This window comes from Bacillus rossius (assembly GCF_032445375.1).
Source record: "Bacillus rossius redtenbacheri isolate Brsri chromosome 4 unlocalized genomic scaffold, Brsri_v3 Brsri_v3_scf4_2, whole genome shotgun sequence".
NCBI lineage: Eukaryota > Metazoa > Arthropoda > Insecta > Phasmatodea > Bacillidae > Bacillus > Bacillus rossius.
Genome location: NW_026962011.1, coordinates 47,496,044 through 47,511,726, shown reverse-complemented (window position 1 = coordinate 47,511,726; position 15,683 = coordinate 47,496,044). Strand labels below are relative to the sequence as shown.

At 40.6% G+C, this 15,683-nt stretch overlaps 1 protein-coding gene across 3 annotated transcripts in view; it reads left to right on the top strand.

The window, feature by feature from the left end:
• Nucleotides 1-1,432: 1,432 nt before the first annotated feature.
• Nucleotides 1,433-15,683, top strand: part of LOC134541889 (BTB/POZ domain-containing protein 2-like) — a 109,287-nt gene continuing 95,036 nt past the window's right edge. For 2 of the 3 annotated variants that reach the window (XM_063385617.1, XM_063385615.1), the window contains exon 1: nucleotides 11,829-11,945. The gene's annotated coding sequence lies outside the window, so the exon portion shown is untranslated. Of the gene's footprint in view, nucleotides 1,593-11,828; nucleotides 11,946-15,683 lie in introns of those variants that run through there. The other variant, XM_063385618.1, reaches the window with a different exon arrangement.

The following is a 15,683-nucleotide window of genomic DNA, read 5'->3' as shown; positions in this document are numbered from 1 at the left end:
AAAAATAAGAACCTACTATTACGGAAGAAAAAAAAACGAATTTTCGCGAGAATTTAATTTACGTACCTCACCTACATGTTATTATTATAACATCAACAAAAAAAATGCACGAACGTGGATTATTCGGATGTCGTAGTTTTCCTGCTCGAAGACCCTCTGGTTGCCTGCTCAACTGGCAATCCCTTCCGGAATGTGTAGCGGTCGCTTGCGTCGTCGAGAAGCCATACTACCGTCTGTCTCTGTCAAGTGTGTGTAGGAGGGGGGGTAAGAGGGGATCGAGGGCATGAGTTCGGGAGTCCTATCAGTAGAGACCCGAAAAATTCGTGAATTCCTTTCGAGACAGGCTGGAATCCAAACTCGTTTAGCTTAATGCTGCGTCAGTGATTGGACCGCAATGTAGGCTACTTGCAGGACTCTGAGCCAATGGCAAACACTCAACAAAAGAAGTATCGAATCATAAGAATCGCAGTAAACAGGTGTCCCGAGTCGGTAGCCAATGACCAGGTGATAGTTGCCCGAGTACATAGAGAATCGTGGAGTCTATCCTAGTGGTCATTGAAACCGCGAATTTTTCCAGTCCCTACCTATCAGCCTTGATTATTGAGGGAACCCCCCCCCCCTTCCCCCTCAAAGTAGGTCGTCTTTCTATTGGAATAAAGATTCTTCCGCGAAGTAAAGCTTTATAGTTTTCTATCGACCCGACGGTGGAGAAGGGGGGAAAATGTCTCCCCGGGGGAGGGGGTGGTTTTACGATCGCGACCTGTCGCTCACTGACATGAGTTCAACACAGTTCGCTCGACGCGAGTACGCGAACATGCCTGTAACAGCGAACAATCCCTCCATTTCAGCCCGGAGTGATTTTCGAGAAATCACGGGGAACGTAAATACGAACATCGGCTCCGGGATTCAAATCTACTTGTCTCTGGAATTCAAGTGCAGTGTCCTACATCTTTTGCGCGAGTACTGCTTTGTTGTGTTCGAGTACAGAAAAAAAATAATAATTTCTGTGCAGAATAACTAGGCCAGGACACCACCTCGTCATGTCCCCGGAAATATTGAGAGACGTTTAAAAAAAAAAAAAAAAAAGTTTGTTTTCCGAAAGTGCTTGGATCGGCTCGCACGAGCTCAACCCCCTCCGATTGCTAATTGACTTCGCGGACTCGCGGGTCGGTTCTGCGCGACTATCGACCGCCCGGTGGTCGAGATATCTCGAGGTCGGGATGGAAAGGGTGTGTGTTTGTCGGGTGTGGGCGAGCGACGGGCTTGGAAGGACGTCACGTGTTGAAGGAGGAGGGAGGTGGGTTAGAGGTGATTCCCGCGCAAGCGCAACAGCCGCCCCCTGGTTACCGGCGCCACTCAGCGGGCTCGGGCAGTGCCTCGCCGCGAGGCCCTGGTTGTGCGTCGTCTCTCTCTCTCTCTCTCTCTCTCTCTCTCTCTTCTCTCGGGCCGTATTTTTACCCCTCTCGGCCGCGCGCGCTAAAGTTAGCCCCCGGCCGCCGAAGAGTCGCAGCGCGGAGCAGTCGCCCAGTCGCCGCCACGACCCGGAGTCGACCCGTTCAGGGGATAGCGTCTCCGACGCGCGTCGCTCCAAGGTGAGTCGTGAGTGAGGTTTAGGCGGCGGCTGTCAAGTGAGGTAGCCCATTCGTAGAGACCCGAAAAATTCGCGAATTCATTTCGTGTCAGGCTAAAAATTCAAATAATTATACCTTAGTGCTGCTTCTGCCATTTGGTCCACTGTTAATCTGGAAGACTGAGGGCCAATTAAGAGACCCTCTCACTCATAGAAGTGTCGAATCACAGGCCACCCAGTCGAAACGACTCACAAGTCAGCAGCCAATGAACAGTTGGCATTTGCCCGAGTGTGTAGAGGATATTGGAGTCTATCCTGGAGGTCATTGAACCCGCGAATTTTTCCGGTCTCTACTTATGGCCTCTACGGCGAAGAGGGAAGTTAATATCATTATTTTATTTTATTTCATTTCAAATGTAACAATAAAAAAAAACAAATGTCGTCACGAAATGAAACACATGATTCGACAATTAATTACAGAAATTTTTGAGGTGTAACATTTTATCTCTCGGTATACGGCGTTTGGTAGGAGTAATAAGTATCATGAATGGGACGGAAGTTGCATGAAACTTAAAAGCATGACCACGGTGCTGTCATTTGTGGCGGACGGCGTAAAACAATGTTCACAAATCCAAAGGGAAACATGACGAGCATTATATTAATAAAATTCCTTGTCGAAAAAATCAAAACCGGGGGTTTTATTATTTCTTCAAATATATTTTTCGGTTTTATCGGAGCTGTTTCATTGCATATTTTAAATTTTTGACGTAGCTGCGCTCCGTAAGCGAATTATAATCATTGTTGTGGGTGCGGAAACTACGTGTTATTCCCGTCCAGATATGTAGTTGAAAAACACATTATTTGTAGAGACTGGAAAAATTCGAGGGTTAATTCACCTCCAGGATAGACTCCAATATCCTCTACACACTCGGGCAAAAGCCAACTGTTCATTGGCTGCTGACTTGTGAGTCGTCTCGACTGGGTGGCCTGTGATTCGACACTTCAATGAGTGAGGGTCTCTAATTGGCCCTCAGTCCTCCAGATTAACAGTGGACCAATGGCAGAAGCAGCACTAAGGTATAATTATTAGAATTCTTAGCATAACACCATACACCCGCGAATTTTTTCAGGTCTCTAATTATTTGTTTATATTTGTTCGTCGCCGTTAGATGTTTAAACACGTCACTGGCGAGAACTGGATGACTCGCTCACGTGTTCATTGCAGGGACGCCCCTCACCGATTAGACTGTTCTTCCGCATAAATAAATATAACTATATATAAAGACCGGAAAAACTCGCGAATTCATTTCGCGATAGGCTAAAATACTAATAGTTATACCTCAGTGCTGCCTCTGCTATCGGCTCACAACTCACCTGGATGACGACTGGGCCAATGAGAAACACTCAACCAGAAGCTGTATCGAATCACAGGCTGCTACGTTGTGACACCTTCACAAGACAGCAGCCGATGAATGGGTGACATTTGACCGAGTGTACGTATAACTATGGAGTTCATGCTACAGGTCATTGAACCCGCGAATTTTTCCGGTCCTTATAAATATATATATGCATATAGCTGCGCAGTATCTATATATCCGAGGTGTCAGTTCGCGAGGCGCTTCGAAGGCTCGCTAGTAGCGGACCAATCACGAGCGAGGGCGGGCGGTCAAGCCGTGGTGGGGGGTTGGACGCACGTGACGTCACCCTGAGAGGTGGCTGTCACGTCGCGTCGGCCAGGGAGGACAATGAGTGGACCAGCTCGCCAGCAGGTGACATGACGGGGAGAGGTTGTCTCGACTGCTGGCGCGCGCGACCAGTCTGCGTCCTACCCTTTCCCCCAGCCCTGTGCTGGCGCCTGGCGGTATTGATCTACCTCGGACCCCACGACGACTCTGCCTCCCCGGGGCGTGCGCGCCTCCGTCCGACCCCGCCGCCTGCTCGCGTGCCTGCGTTGTTCGTTTGTTTTCCATCCCCCTTCCTCCCCCCCGAGCGACCGAACAACAATGCAACAATATCTTCAAGAAGGATAAGACATTGGTAGGGGCATGCAGATTTCGCGAAAAGATATTCGTGACTCGATGGAAGTTAAAACACTATAGCACAGTCTGCGTTTCGTGATTGGGTGCGTTTCTCCCAGGTACATGTCGTTTGTAACAACACCAATCACAGCGATTCAGTGCGGAATTAAAAGCCTCCTGAGTGGCTCGGTAAAATAAGGCAACGACTTCCTTCGCAGACGTCCGCCAATCACAAGGAAGAAAACGCTGGTGCGAGTATAACTTGTTGCAGTTTAATAAGTGTTCAGATCTTTTCGCGAAAAACGTCTGCCCCTAGACATTGTTTGTAAACTTTATCAACGACCAGTTCAACTTCTCTACTCTCTCTCTCTCTCACCATTTGTCTTTTGATATCTTCTGCCAAACTTTCCCGGTACTTTGTCCATAATTTTATCGGATCTCCTACTTGACAAAAAAAAACTAACATAATCGCGAATAACTCTCTAATTTTGTCAGGAGAATCAAAAAATGGAAGCTTCCTCTAAAGCACGATCCCAGTGAATATCGTCTTCCAGTAATCCAAGTGCTCTGCAAGTTGCTTGAAATGTCGGATGCTCTGCTCCTTCTACAGTTTTTAATTCATTGAGAGAAGTAGGACCACGAATCTCATTTAGGAGAAGGCGTAAATAGTATCATTCAGCATTACCAGGATGGACAGTATACACTCTACCCAACACATTACAGTTTTGCACCGTTTGTCGTGGAAAAATTTCCGAAAATCAAAAATTAATAAATGATACGAAGATAAAAATATTCGCAGAAAACAAGACTGAACAAACAGAAACCAACAATGGAACTAAACAAGTATTATGGACCTCACAACGACGACAGCACCGACCAGACAGCACAGGAATTCCGTTGAAAAAATATAACAACACAGACGAACACAGTGGACTAACAACGACGAGACATATTGAACGCAGGCAGACAACAAAGCTGGACCACGCAGCAAACACATAAACACAACGATGAAGATAAACAAGAACTATGGACAACACAGCGACGACAGCACCGACATAACACAAGAAGGTTTCCAATGACAACAGTGGCGACGTTTCGGGAACAGACACATGTTCCCGTCATCGGGGACAAACAGACTGATCAATGGCGTAAGTCCAAAAAAAATGCATTAAATTAAAGTTCCTAATTGCATGAATCAAGAACAGAACATCATAACAGTTACTGCGCGTAACAAGTTTTTGAAGTGACAACGTCTAATAAATCGATGAACGCCGGCTGCACGCACGAAAAAGTGTCCCGTTACTCACATTGTTTCGTTACGCTGTGTCCCGTTACGATCATTGTTCCGTTACGCCGTGTCCCGTTACGCTCATTGTTCCGTTACTCTGTGTTCCGTTACGCTGTCGGCGTAATAATAGTGCAGTAATAATAGGTTATGTTACAATTGATTAAAAAATTATGGTGTTTCATATAATTGATTATATATATTTGATTATAGTTTATTTATATGAAAAAATGTTCATAATTATATTTAAACTTTATAGCTAAACGCCAATTTTTAAAATTAATTACAAGTCATCTACACGTGAACTGTTTCGTCGACTGTTTATAAAGTGAAGTGAAAAGTTAATGTGGTTTTCATTGCTTATTACAACAAAAATTTCGGCAATAAAGGTTAATTATTCTTGCATTTTAAAAATCTGATTACTTGTATAATTTCAAGTATTTATTCTTTTATTATTAAAATAAAAATGATTCAATGTTATTCATATAAGTATGCAATCATTTCATCAATGTTTTGTTGTGACGTTGTCAAGTTAAACTATCGTCCGTAAACCGACCTTACAGACAACCAATTTATTTTTTAATTTAGCAAAAACAGAGACTGGTTACTTAAAGTATAAAAAACTATCCTAATTGAAATCAGAACACTTAAACCAATCAGTTGTTTGTAACTTCAACGGTGCGTTATTCGTGCGGAGTGTAACATAGTGATTGTGACATGGAGGTATGCACTAGCATCGTGGCCGCGGCGACGATAGGTCGATACGAGCGCTTGAGTATCTGGAGTTCCTGTGTGTGTGTGTATGTGAGTATATGTACGGAATGAGTCAGAATACTTCAGATGGAAGTTCATCGCTACAAAATAAAATTAGTAGACGTTACCGCGAATTGTATGGCTGTAAATAAATTATTTCATTGAAATAATTAGAAGTAACATCTTTAATTCTTACATATTTTAATGGCGTGCTACTTTACCCAATTATTTCAATTAAATAATTTGGCAAGTGAGGAAATTAAACATAAAAATACCCTGAGTGTTCTATCTTAAATACTTTCGCTACTATTTCCAAGAAAAATATATCCAGCGCCAACTTCAAAGGCGTATGCCAGTCTTGGAAAGCACATTAGGCAATAAGCCGTGTACTTTTTTTCTCAACTTATTTTGTCGTGATGGACCTGCAGTTGAAGTATGTCGGTCGAATCCAGACTTATTTAGTGTGCACGTCCGACCTTCTCACCTTGCCCCTGGTGTACACTGGGTGAGCAGCCCGCAGAACGCGTCTGCACTGCTGGTTGCCTGCTCCATTTCATCATCGCCCGCACAAGAATTACTGCAGTATTATTATATTATTATTATTATTATTATTATTATTATTATTATTATTGTTATCATCAGTCTAGTTGACAGCTGGGTCATTCAATACGGAAGCACGCGCCTATCGGGGAAACTGGAGAACGAATCGGCTATGGCCAGCCGAAAGGAACCACCCCGGCATATTCCTGCAGTAACCTAGTGTTTACTGACCGTACCGGTAACTGAATATGGCGCAAATACGGTGTGCAGAGCTTCAGAAATAAAACCACGTAAAGAATTAAAAAATACAATGAAGGCGGATGAGTAGTTTTGTTTCTGTATTTCTTTTTTTTACGTGATAACGTCTTATAAATCGATGAACACCGGCTTAACGCACAAAAAATTGTCACGTTCCGCCTGACCAGAGCGTGCAAGAACCGGCCAACTACCGTGCGAGAAAATCTTCAATAGTATCAAACATGTTAAGGCGGGCTTTTTAACTAATTGTTCGTGATTATATTTAAACAAATTGTTTAAATTAAATTTGCAAAAACTGTAAATATTATTTGAAAATTAACAAGTATGCAATTTTTCATCAGTGTTTTCTTATGACGTTATCAAGTAAAATTATCTTCCGTAAACCGACTTTACAGACAACTCCTTTTTTTAATTAAAGTACATTTGGGTACAAATAATTTCATTTCTATTCTATCATGTTATTTTGTTTAACAAATAAGATTTTGATTCATTTCGGTTTATGTGGTTTTATTTCATTTTCAAATGATTCTTTTCTGATTATTTCGGATTTTTTTACTTTATTTTTAGAAGAACGAAACATTGCTAAAAACGCGTGTTTCTATATTAATGAAACACCTGGTAGCGATGATTGAAAACACCCAATGGACTTGCACTACATCTTTATCTTCATTTCCCTGCCGTAGTTTCCCTACATGCACGAGAAGACTGCGCGCCAGTCCACAGACTAGCCCTCGTCAGGGGTGTATGTGTGTTAGTGAGGCGGGATGATAAGCGCGACGCTCGCTGGTGCTTCTAGCGCGGTATAGCCTCTAAGCGCAAGGCTCTGAACTGGCGCGCAGTCTTATCTTCGTCACAGGATAACTGTGAAATTTGAGCGGTGACCGTAACATTATATTGCGGATAAATGAATATAAAGGTGCAATGCAAATCCTTTAAGTGCTTTCAAGAATCTGCACTGATTGTTTTACGCCTTAAAATTGCTCTGAAAACATGCGTTTTAGTCATTTTAACTCTTCTACAAATACGGTTTAAAAACTTAATCCGAAATCAAAAGTACTTTTCGGCCCTCAGCGAAGTCTTAAATGCTTTTCGTGAACAGACTTCACTCGGATATATTGAGTAGTTTTGAAATCGCGTTGTTTTTCCTGAAGCTCTGCACACCGTATGTGTGCCCGGGTAGGCGGAGCCCTTAATGACATAAATACAGCGCTGGCTATAGGCGGGCCCCTTAAGAATACGAGTCCAGTGTCTTCTGCCTAAGAATTTAAGTTATAGGGCGACGTAATAGTGCAGTACTGAATACTGACGGCGAAATGTTTGCATGAACAATAAATGCATGACTGTTATATGGTATGCTTTGGTATGTGTATATACAGTTGCATAATTTACATATATATTCTGCAACTATATGCCTTAAAGGGCACGATGTAGGTAGAAGTTCTGAAGCAAAGTTCAAAGTTGTCTTCTATCTTAGTCTTATTACTATACGGTTGGTATACATTATTTCGTTTTTATTCAGCTAGAGCAATAAGAACAATTACCTTTCCGATTATATGAAAGGGTTTACAGTTGAAGTCCACAAAATACCAAACGTCTAGAAAGTTTTTTTTTCTTATTTGACTGGTGTTTTTTTAGCCAAGTTAAACAATATTGTATGCATGTTTTTGTATAAAAGCATATTACATTCACGCTGCAATGTAGTTAATTTACCAAGTAAATGTGTAAGATAAGGGTTTTTGACAATTTTTTCTCGAATTTAATTGAAATATTCATTAATATACAGTATTAAAAATGCGGGCAGCAACACCTCTCCGAACGGAAAAGACAATGTAATGTACTAGTCGTTTTGTGTTCAAGGTCCGCATTAATGGCCATGAACATATCCAACACTAAATTTAAAATTTTTACCGCCCCATTTTTCTTCATATTATCTTATTTCCTTCTTTAATTACATATTCTTTATTTAAACTTAAAACTTGACCATTTAACTCGGCTTTGATAAATTTGTGACGAGGTTGATGAAACTACTGGATACATTTTAATTTAGCGGAGTCGAATTGATTCAACATTCTATTTTAAAGCTGGCCTCTTATTTGTGTTCAGTGATCCATAAATTTGTCAGATCATTTATAATACCTTATTATTAGAAATTTAAAAAAAAATGATTAAATTACATAGAAAAGTAAATAATATGCATTGTAGAACGTTTCTTTACAAAAAAAAAGACTTTGATGGTAAAAATTGAACCTAAAAAAACGGTAACCGAAAAGAATGGAAAGTGTATGGACATAAAAGAAGGTAATAGTAATGATACTTGCGGCAAGACGAATTCTAAGCCCGCGCCTAGTCTCAAGGCCTTTTGCGGGACGGGAACATAGAATGACGTCAGGCCGTTGCGGCCAACTTCGTGACTCGCTGTGGACACAACTTAAGAGACAGACGTTTTAGAAAAGTTGGGAAGTGGCTGGCATTCGCAACCCTGAGAAGGAAATGCGCCAAGAATATACGCAGTGGAAAGTCGGATGCATTATTACAATGTCACCAAGGCTCAATTTAAGGAAATGAAAACGTCCGAGGTGACCCGAACTTAACACTTCTTGCACTCAATATAGTCGTCCGCTTCAAGTACAGACCCCACAATTATCACCAGTGACGTATTCAGAATTAGCTCCCAAGAAGAACGAAATAGGCACATTCATAAAGTTTATTTTTTGTCTTTTGGGCTTCTCGACATTCAAGGCAGTTATCGGAAAACTGGCAGTGTCGTTTTTACTAAAGATATTTATTTGAATATCGTAGTGTTTAAACACAAAAAAAAATTGAATTATTTGTATAGAAAGTTGCATACATTAATATTTAAAAACTGGTATTTTTTTTTGTACTATCCCGAAAGCAGCATAAAACTTTCATTACACCTTCATCGTTAGTTCTACGCATAAGTTGTTGGTTTCAATACTTGGAGTCCCCCAGTGCCACGCTATACGTAAAACAAACTATGAATCGTACCAGAACTTTGGCATCATATAAACTATGGGAGTGTTTCAAGTTTAATGTGCCTCGAAAAAGTCAAATCGATGGTTGTTCCAATCGAGTGGAATAGATATAGATGCGGCGAAAGCGTACAATGAGCGTAACGGGACACATAATAACGGGACAATGTGCGTAACGGGAATATGTGCGTAACGGGACACTTTTTCGTGCGTGTAGCCGGCGTTCATCGATTTATTAGACGTTGTCACGTGAAAAATTAAATTAATTTAATTTGAATATTTTCAAGTCATTAATTTTCCATTAGCGTATTAAGTACGCAATGATTTAACTTAACAAAGGTGTTAGATAGTAACTTCAGGCTAATTTAGTCATTTTTAATTGTAATTTTTCAAACATTTCTAAGGTTATGATATTAATATCCCAAAAATTGATTTCCATGAATCATTACAACTTGGAAATATAACTTGGCTAAATTTTTTTTTTAAATTGAAACAATGATACTCTACCGATAAAATTTTTATATAACGGCTTTGGAATAACCACAACAGCAGCTTAATTATAAGGCTTCACATGCAAGCTTATTGCTTGGCGGAAATGGAGTAAAGATGAGGTTTGGTTTAATATTTAAAATTGATCTATTATAAATTATTTTTACTTCTATTTTGACTGTAACATCAAATTTATAAACATAACAAATGACGATTTATTTGCAAGTTGCGGGTCTTATGGTTTGTTGTCACTAAATAATGGTACGTACATTTCTAAACCGCGATATGCTATTGAATTCTTAAGTGATTGCCTTATTATAATATTACTGAAATCAAATACAGTTAAAATGTAAAAGGAGAAATAGTGCTTTTAAATATTTTCTGGAATATGGCTTGTGAAATATTGACAAAAATACTATTTCATCCTAATTGGCTAAAGAAATTTAAAATTTTGACAATATATATATACAATTTTTAATTTTTGATATGTTTAGATCTTGAACACAATTACGGCATTATATGAAAGGAAATAAATATAACACTCACGAAAAAAAGGTGTGTGTGTTAGCACTAATACTTCAAGCCTGCGTGCTGCATTATACGCATCACATAAGATTATAATATTTTTTTAATGATACATGTTTGAAAATTTACCTAATATTAAGTAAGATAAAGAAATACTTTACTTCAAAATATACAAAATATAATTAATCATTACTAGTAAAAAAAAAAATAAATCTACAAAAGCCACCAGAGAAAACTACATCATAAATAAAAAAAACCCGCCTGTTTAACAGTTGATTAACACCCAGTAGGGCAGCGGTACTTGCTACACACATGACAGTACTTAAGCTATTGCTTTCATACGCTCATTTCTTTTTTTCTTTTTTTTTTGGGGGGGGGGGGGACCTGGAACAGAAATATTCATGTAAACTTACACGTATTTGTAAATGTGTACATTTACGTGAAAATAACTGTATTACTGCAAAATAGTGTTCGCAGTAATAATGGGTTTAACTCTTACCCGGGAATTTATGCTTTGTGTGGTCCCAGTACCTTCAATAGTTAAAAATTTGTATATCTTTCCCTAAATAACTTTTCAGTATTAGCTTAGCACATTAATAAGATGGGTACAACAAAATGAAGTCCAATGATCTTTTTACTTTTTTTTTTTTGGTTTAAAACAATTATGCTTGAATGAAGAAAATCGACTGAAATATTAATTTATGCGACTAATTTTTTGTAATAAATAGTATTAATTCAAGAAGGAAAAAAACGTGTTTCATATATCCATAGTCATGTGTTGTACAAGTTTATAATATCTATCTCTAGGGACTGGAAAAATTCACGGTTTGATTGACCTCTAAGATGGACTCCACGATCCTCTATGTCGCGGGGATATTACACCAGCTCATTGGCTACTGACTCGTGACACCTGCTAACTGGGATGCTTATGATTCGATACTTCATACGTTGAGGGCCATCCATTGGCTCACAGTCCTTCAGGCAAACTGTGTTCCAATCACTGAAGCGACAATAAGTTACAGGCACTTGGATTCTAGCCTATCGCGAAATGAACCCGCGAATTTTCTCCTGTCTCTATCTATCTTGTAGTATTAAAAAAAAAAATTCTCGGCAAGTGTCGCCATCGTAAACGTCGCTGTCGCATTTCGAACGGCCCCTGGGGCGTGGAGTAGAATTCGCGAGTCGTCACATTAATCAGCGGAAGGGGGGAAAAAAAAATAAGAAAAAAAGCAGCAGGTGGTTTCGCGGGCGTGTAGATAATGGGGTGAGCGGAAGGAGAAAGGGGTGGGAGGTTCGCACATCCTGCCTCCGCGAGCGAGCTAGCGGAAGGGTTGGGTTAGAAGGGGAGGGGGAGGGAAGGAGTGGGGGTAGCAGAGGGAAAGGAGGCGAACCTACCGTCGCGTCAGTCCGCACAGTTCGGCACTAGACCGTCGACGGCTCCTGGCTCGTCTTACAGCATACCTCGCGCGGGGCGACATGAGTAGTGTCGCTTCTGTCGCGTCGCGTCGCGTCCAGAGGTAAGCCCCCATCCCCCTTCCCCCCCCCCCTCTCTACCCTGACACATCAGCTGCGCTCAACCCCCGCGCTTGCCCAAGGCCACCACGTATAGCCCGTGTCGCGTAACTTGTCCCAGAGGGTGTAGCAGACATGCCTTATCTGTAGAGACCTGAAAAATTCGCGGCTTCATTTCGTGTTATGCTAAAATTCAAATAACTATACCTTAGTGCTGGCTTCTGCCATTGGTTCACTGTTAATCTGGAGGACTAAGGGCCAATTAGAGACCCTCACTCGTATAAGTGTCGAATCACAGGCCACCTAGTCGAGACGACTCACAAGTCAGCAGCCAATGACCAGTTGGCATTTGCCAGAGTGTTTAAGTATAATGGAGTCTATACTGAAGGTCATTGAACCCACGAATTTTTCAGGTCTCTACTTATCTGCCATATTAAATGGTACCTAGTAAATTTATGGTTCTTTCACTCGCTGCTCCTACACTGTTCATAATTCTTTTTTATAGTGTTTAATTTTGCTATTTATTTTAGTAATCTCGTAAGTTTGCCTGCGCTCGCTGTGCGGAGAAAGGATTTTTTGGATCGCGCGTGTCTTTAACAGCATTTCGTTTTTGGACTTGCAATTTTTCTTCTTCCTTTTACTCTGCCACGAGTTGCGGAAGTTGTTTGGTTTCTGTCTGGGGAAGGGCAATGCACACAAGGGTCCAGCGTGATTCAGCGTCTTTGTTATTTGAACCCACTGTATCTTATTTTATTACTGAACAAGCACCTCTTAGATTTTTGGTGAACCATTTTTTTTTGTAGCCAAATTACTTACAATGACACTATCGATATTTTTGGTTGGTGTAGTGTATTATAACTGTGAGAAAAAATATTTTTAAAAAAATATTGTTTTTCTTTGCTATCAATTACCTATAACTCTGTAAAAATATTTGTTATTCATGAATGCTCTTGGGGTTTATCTTTTAACTCTTATAATTTTAATTATTTATTTATTTTTTTAGAAAAATTACTGAAAAATACTTGACTCTACACATACTTTTTCGATTTTTCAAGGACTTTTTGAAGTCAAACATAAGAAAACAGTAGGTATGTCACGACGCAAGTAATTTCAAATATCAGCTCAAAGGTCGTACCAATATACCACGTGTCCTGCTGCAATTGTTGTTCTGACAGTAGTGCTTTACGTGGTTGTCCTTGCCAGTAAACAAACAGCATGCGGAACTTTGGGTAAAAGGGTGCCACTGCATCTGCTTTTGAGAATTGTCAAATTTGAGACGAGTTACACGGCACCAAAGTTTTTCAGAGTGGTTTAAATTTGTACTAGGTTATAAAAAAAAGTTCTTAACTTTATTGGTATGTTTTTTTTTTCTCCCGTGGAAATAATTCGAACCATACTCTTACCCACAAAATATGCTTGAAGACATTTCTCGTTTAGGAAACGGTAGTTTTTTTTTTTACACAGCAAAGAAATAAGTAAAATTTGACCTGCGGCGAAAACACAGCCCTGCGCGGAGCCCTGCGCACGAAGAGTTCTTTGTGCAGCGGGTGTACCGCTTACCGCGCCAGATGGCCACGCCGTGAGGAGCCCGTATCTCTTGTTGGCGAGTGTGACCTTCAAATTGGACTGCTCCCCCTCGCATTTCCTCACGCACGTACAGTCTGTGCGTGCGTGCGTGCGTGCGACTCGCTCTCCGAGCTGACGGCTCTGAAACTAGTGCGATGCCACTGTTGTTCTGATAAGAGTGTCGCAAACAACTTCATTTGGGTGTCGATGTTCGCAAATAAAAATACTCTGGAATAGGCACCACATAATTGGGGACCGGAAAAATTCGCGGGTTCAATGACCTCTCGGATGAACGTTATAGTTCTACGTACACTCGGCCAGATGTCACCCTCTCATTGGCTGCTGTCTTGTGGAGGTGTCCCAACGTAGCGGCCTGTGATCCGATACAGCTTCGGGTTGAGTGTTTCTCACTGGCCCAGAGTCGTCCAGGTGAGTTGTGAGCAGAGGCAGCACTGAGGTATAACTATTTGAATATCAGGCTGTCGTGAAATAAATCCGCGAATTTTTCCGGTCTCTACACATAATACAATTGTGAACTTTCAAATTTGAGACTAGTTGCAATGCACAGACTATAGCTTCTTCGCGCATGCGAGGATACCCAATCGTCACCATCCCATTATCGTCCTCATCTCATTTACCCTCACCCCTAACCAATTAGCCAGCCACCACACACCAGCCCATACCACCTCTTAAACCCTTCCGGAATAACTACTGTCCTCGCAACAAGATCAAGTTCAGGTGCCTGAATGATTCTTGAAAAGTTGTTCCGTTTTGTCTACGCGCGCATGGTTTTCTACCGTATCGCACCCTCTAGTCAATGGCGAAGTAATTGGAGCTGACGATGAAGCAGGGGTACTGTGGAAGTACTCGGTGATTGTATCTATAATGAACCACCCCTGCATTACCTGAAGTTATTTCGGGAAACCGCCTAAAACAGAAATCAGAATGGCTGCAATTTTTTTTTCAAGTCTTTTTAGCTTTTATCAAATTCATTTCATTATATAGTTTAAAACTTTGATTCGATAGTCGACGTAGCGAATTCTAGCGGCGGGCGCGGAAACCACATGTGATTCGCGTCAAGAAATGTAACTGAAAACACAATTTGCGTATACTTATCACGCTCAGCATTATTTTTTTTAAGAATTCTACGTTAAATTTCGTGGCCGAGTTTTGTATTGTAAGTGTATTTGCAGAATGAGAACACTGTTCTCGTTACCGAGGTTAAGATGAGAGACTCGCTTACAATTTTTTTTATCATCTAGCAAGGAAGAGATTCCTTCGCGGATTTTTGTTTTTGATGTCTGCCCATACCAGCTCGATCGTGTCAAAATCAGCATGGTGTGGAGGCAGAATTCCATCATGGCAACATTCCAAGAATAACTATTACTGTATAAATAAATCCGGACGTAGAAGCCATTACGTAGATCGGTTCGTGTGGTTAGGACTGCCAGACTTCCGAGCGCTATCAGTTGTAATTAGACAGGAAGCGGTTACGTTACTTTACTAATCTCCTCCCCTACTAACGTCTACGTCACGTGATAACCCGATGACCTTGGGAACTGCGCAGGTTATTTTGCCAAGCATTGTCACCCGCACCATGTCCCGTTCCAAGTTATAATGTTTTTATTTTGACGTGAAACCGTCTAATAAATCGATGAACGCCGGCTGCACGCACGAAAAAGGATGACTCACAGTCCCGATACTCTCATTGTCCCGTTACGCTTTGTCCCGTTAGGCTAATTGTACGCTTGTGCCGCATCTATCTATCTTCGACTCGATTGGAACAACCATCGATTTGACTTTTTCGAGGCACATTAAACTTGAAACACTCCCATTCGTTTCCTACTTTTCCTATCATCGTCCTATCCTTAAAAGAATAACACAGATTGGAAGAAGTTAAATAGCAAACATGTATAAAAGTTATAGTTAAAATAATCTTTTCGTTAAAGTAATAAACATATTTGAATTAATGAGTGCAAATAAAAGTAAATTTATCAATTAAATTTTAGGTTTCATTTCACTCCTTCTTTGTATCCATACAAAATAGTGATAATTCAATAAAAATGATTCAATTTTATTCATAAAAGTATGCAATCATTTCATCAATGTTATGTTATGACGTTGTCACGTTAAACTATCGTCCGTAAACCGACTTTACAAACAACCATTTTTTTTTT